Source organism: Emys orbicularis, chromosome 9 (genome assembly GCF_028017835.1).
Source record: "Emys orbicularis isolate rEmyOrb1 chromosome 9, rEmyOrb1.hap1, whole genome shotgun sequence".
NCBI lineage: Eukaryota > Metazoa > Chordata > Testudines > Emydidae > Emys > Emys orbicularis.
The window spans coordinates 14,213,593-14,219,085 of record NC_088691.1 but is presented as its reverse complement, the minus strand read 5'-3'; positions in this window follow the sequence as shown (position 1 = coordinate 14,219,085).

The following is a 5,493-nucleotide window of genomic DNA, read 5'->3' as shown; positions in this document are numbered from 1 at the left end:
TTCTAGGAATAACATGATGCAATTCATATCATGTATGATGCAATACCAGCTTCAGATTGCATCATTCATTGTTTTGCCTAAAAAGCAAGTACTGTCCAAACCCAGTCATAGATTTATTCATAGATCCAGTCAAAGATGTATTTTAGTCATTTCTGGTTTAAATTGAGATCCCTTCCCTTTATAACTCACTTATCCTCCGCCATTCCCAAGTCAAGGGTCGTATATACTGACCCAATAGCATATCTTGAAAACTAGAGCCAATCAATAATTTTATGCATCATTTTCGTTCTCAGTGACCCAGAATTAGTAAAGTTTGACTACATTCATTTCAGAAGCATTTTGGCTGTAGAGCAGTGTAATCAAAAAGCTATAGAATATGTAGAGTATTAGTGGGGTAGTAGTGTTTGTTTTTGTGGATACAGACTATGAGGAGTCCGGTGGCACCTTAAAGACTAACCGGTTTATTTGGGCATAAGCTTTCGTGGGTAAAAAACCCACTTCTTCAGGTACATGGAGTGAAAATTACAGATACGGGCATAAATATTCTGGCACATGAAGAGAAGGGAGTTACCTTACAAGTGGAGAACCAGTGATGACAAGGCCAATTCAGTCAGGATGGATGTGGTGGATTGACACCTCCTCATCAATTATTGGGCGTGGACACAGTCTTCCTATCCCTTGACCTGGCTTACACCACACATCCAATGTTATTTAAAATAAGCAGCTATATCAGCCTAACTCAAAGCTAGCTTGTAATGTTAACTATGAAGCAGCCACTGCCATCCCATAACACACACAGGAGAAATCACTTTGTGTTAAAGTGGACCATGTTTTTATCATTGCAACACCAAAAAAAATTAATCAAAATCTGAGGTGGTAGTAACTTGAAATAAAAACTGATACCAATGAAAGCAAATCAAAAATATAGTTTTAGAATAAAATTTTAGCAAGCAGAATCCACATGTTGTAGCCACTAGGCTATGCATGTCTAGCAAAAAATTCCATATTGTTAAAGAGGGGATATAGTTATATAAAATTAAATTTTAACCAATTTGACTTCCCTATGTCCATTTTATTTTCAAATTGGTTAAGAGTGACATTTAACATTAAGAAAACACTAGCAAAGAATGTAAGCGGTTGCTCAAATTTCAGCATCTAAGCAATCCTGTTGAAGTCAGACTAATCGCACCCACAGTTTTGCACCTGCTTAAGTGCTTTGCTGGTTCAGGAATCCCATATACTAAAATCAGTGGAATTACTGCAGAGTTAAGCGAGTTTGAGAGAAGATTATTGCTCAGTGTGTCAGAAGTTGCCCATCCCAGCTTCTGCAGTAGCTAGTGCAGGATTGTGGGTGTAAGAAAATATTCAGACAGCCAACAATGAAAACTGAATGAAATCTTAACAGGTTAGGACTGGTTCTCTGCTTTTGTGAAATGGGAGCTAGGCTGCAAAAAGTGGCTTTTCACAGAGCAGATGGATGAGAGGTATTCCAGAATACAAGGTTAACTTTAATCAAATGATTAGAAATGGAATCAATTAAAACCTCCATTTCAAATACAGAGTGACCGTACGTCCTGTTTTAGCGGGGACAGTCCCTTTTTTAAGCCCTGTCCTGACTTTTCTTTTTCTTTTTCTTGTTTTGGCAAAAGTGGGCCAGAGCAAATGGGACAAATGGCCACTTTTGTTTAAAAAAAAAAAAAAAAAGTGGGGTGCGGTGTGGAGGAACATGCGGGGGGGGGGAGGGGCACGAGCAGTGATGCCAGCCCCTTGCGGAGAAGGGGAGGCAGGACTCGTGCGGGAGGGGGAGCAGGCAGGGTTTCAGCAACAGCCTCTTGCAGGGGACAGGCAGGGTTCCAGCAACCCCAGCCTCGGGGGGAGGGGAGGGAGTATGGGAGGGGCTTCGGGCGAGCAACTCAGGCCAGCCCTCTGAGGGAGAGGGGGAGGGCCAGCCCGGTGAGGGGGGAGGGGGCTTGGGTCAGCCCCACACGGTGTCCCATTTTCCCTTTGGGAAATATGGTCACCCTACTCCCAACTTAGTTCCAAAGGTCCTAAAAGTTAAAAGTAAAGGGAATAAAATGTGTCAAAGGCATGGATGCTACTTAAAGCAGACAAACCAACAAAAGCAATAATAAAACATCAAGAGGCATGTGTACCACTGAACAAAATGGAACCAGGAAGTTAAAGAGTAAACTAATATGGTTAAAAGGCAAGGTTGAAGAGGAGATTCAGCCAAACCGAGATCCTTTAAAAATTTGGAAATCTGACCTTAATGAAAACAATAGACAGACGCATAAGTTAAGGCAGGAGTCTTGCAACAAAGAAATTAGAAAGGCCAAAATGGATTTCAAAGAGCAAGAACAACGGGACATTCCAGGAACTTCAAAGGTGGCAAACTCAAAACTGATAAAACTCACCCATTGCCTAATGAGACTGGGGAGCTCTGCCACATTAAGTCATTGAGGCCAAGAACTTAGCAAGATTCAAAAAGGGATTGGACATGTATATGGATAGCAAGAATATCCAGTTATCATAATTAGTGATAACAAAATTTTGGAAGGGATATTAAATTGAATTAGTTAGTGTTTAAGCCAATCTCTAACAATTAGAGATCAGCATGAGATCTAATGTGGGGTGCAGATTATCCTATGTCGGTCGACTGCTGAGTTCTTACTGATCTCTGACCACTGAACACATATTTTAATAATTCAGCACATTCCCATTGTTTTTTAATTTCTCCTCTAGTTAAAGTGGCAAAATGAACAAAGAGGCAATGCCCCATCACACATTGACCCTACTGCTTTGAATTATTAATAGCAGTTCTGTTTGGAATTCCATTACATTGACAGACATTTATCCAAAGGTCGGCTTTGCTAGAAAGCCACTAGTAAAAAGCTAGAAGAACTGATAAGCCTTTAGAGGAGGAAAAATCTGCATTTTAAAATAATATAAACTACCAAATTCTGGCAGTTACTATGCAGAAGTGTATAAATAAATAAATAAATGGAGATATCCTATCTCCAAGAACTAGAAGGGACCTTGAAAGGTCATTGAGTCCAGCCCCCTGCCTTCACTAGGAGGACCAAGTACTGATTTTGCCCCAGATCCCTAAGTGGCCCCCTCAAGGATTGAACTCACAACCCTGGGTTTAGCAGGCCAGTGCTCAAACCACTGAGCTATCCCTCCCCCCAAAGAGGGCTGTCATTAGGCTTGGAAGGATCAGATTTTTAGCAGTAAAGGCTGGTAAAAGCATTGCTTTCACAGTGCACACAAACCAATGAAAAATATTTCCATGGATAGCTGAAATTGACAGATAGCTAATATAAAAAAAGGCTGCTTGAGAATTTAGCGTTTGATTTAAGCATATTTACTTTGTGTAGTTTGACTTGTGATGTTGACAATGTGTGTTTCAATGGTTATAGAGCTTTAATTTTTTGAATCTCAACATCTACTGTGATTAAATAATTAGCCTGACCCGAAACTTCCTGAAACTGTAAAAATTTAAATAGATAAAAAAAATTTAAAACAAAAGTCAACAAATTTTATCCAGCAAAATTATATATAAACAAACAAGTCCTGCCACATCTAGGTATCACGTTATAAGTATAGTGGGACTATGTAACAGATAGGGAGTGGCTATGCAACAACACTTATTAATATTTGTTATTCTTTGTAACAACTAGTCATCCCAAACAGTTTCACTGACTGTAATAGGTACGCTGTAAAAAATACATTGTCCAAAGCTAGTGCAGCTGGCTGTGTTTAACATCTGAGCATGCCCAGTAGAGCACTGCCAACTCATTATTTTAGCATAAGTCTTGTAGTAGTTGGCAGTGCTCTAGTTTAGTTTTGCTTAAAGCCTCAGATCATAGAGTCAAACAAAGCTGAAATTCACAGTGATAACATAACAAATAAACAAAGAAAAGAAGAAAACGAAAAAGAAAATAAGAAAATCTAGCCCTCATGGATGCAGAGAAAATCTGGAAACCATGAACTCTAAAGGCTCAAAAACCAGACAGAAAATAAAAGGACCCCACATTTAAAAAAAAGAAAACAATCTCATGATTTTTAATACATGGGGTTGGCAATACTGCTAGTGTAAACTAGACGTATTCTAAAGCCTGACTAAACTAAGCCTGAACAGGCTGCGAATGCATCTTAAAATAAAGGATCTCCTGACCAAACTGCCTCTTGAGGGCTTGCTTAACTCAGCTATCCCGATTTAGGCCACTCAGATGCTTTCAGCTGGAGAGAGGCATCATATGGTATACCCAAGGAGTCTGCATGTTCGTGCATGCATGTTCACTGACACTACCGTGATTTCTGCATATAAACCCCACCTCTTCCCACACAGATTATTCCAAGACCTGCTGAACTTCGGAAAAAAGGCATAATGGGATTCCCCATTTATTGTCTCATTTTCTGCATCATATGTTTGCAGTGTACAAGTAGACAGGTGTTTAACTACCTACCACCACAGTAAATTCAGCCAGGTTTCTTTCCTTCTTTTGCACCATTACCACAGAGAGATTTTGCAGGCCAAATTACACCCACAAGTACACCTCCCTGTCTTCAGATTATGCTCTCAGCAAGACCCAAGCAACCCCAGGTAATTAGTATACCGTATGCTCTGGATACTAGGGGACAAAGAATGGCTTCGGATATGCTGAGGTTTGGATAATACAGCAGAGAGCACTGGCCACTGTGGAGGCCACCCCGCAACTGAACGACTCCTGCGGCAGTGCAGGGCCAGGACAGTGGGGCTGCAGAGGGCTCCCTGGGCTCCCATTCCAGTCCTCATGATTTTCCGAACTCTCAATTATCAAAATACAATCGGTCCCCACCCCATACCATTCAGATAATTGGGAGTATGTTTTATTTAACACAGGACACTGCTTACTAACACAGCAGTAAGCCCAAACCCCTTATCAGAGTCCTGGGACAGAAGCAATTAAATGAGCCAGGTCTCCATACACAGATCTGCACCCACAATTACTTTGCATGACTGTGACAAGTGACAATTCAACTCTAACCCGCAGTCAGTACGTTTTAATGGCAGCCTAATTTTGCTGGGGATTAGCTCGTCAGGCGGGGCTGTTGGCAACTCCAAAAAAGAAAAAGATTGAAGTTCCCCAAATTCCCTAAACTTTTTCATTTGCTACTTCTTCCTAAAAGATTCGGCGCTTCAATGGTTTCCTTGAGCTCTTCACCCGATTATAAAAGAGTTACACTTTTCACTTTCCAGAAACACAAACTTGTGATTTGTAGCCATTCACACTAACCTCCGCAACTGGAATCTCAAATGCTCTCTGTAAACCGTTTATGATCGGTCGTACAGAAACAAACATTCTGTGATCAGTAAGAGGCTAAATTCAATGAACGTATTACTTGCTATAAATGATTTGCTCAGCTCAGTTATGACATTTAGAGAATTCCGCCTAAGAATGTTAACCTATGGTCAGAATAAGACCATTACCTTGAAAAGTTATCCTAATT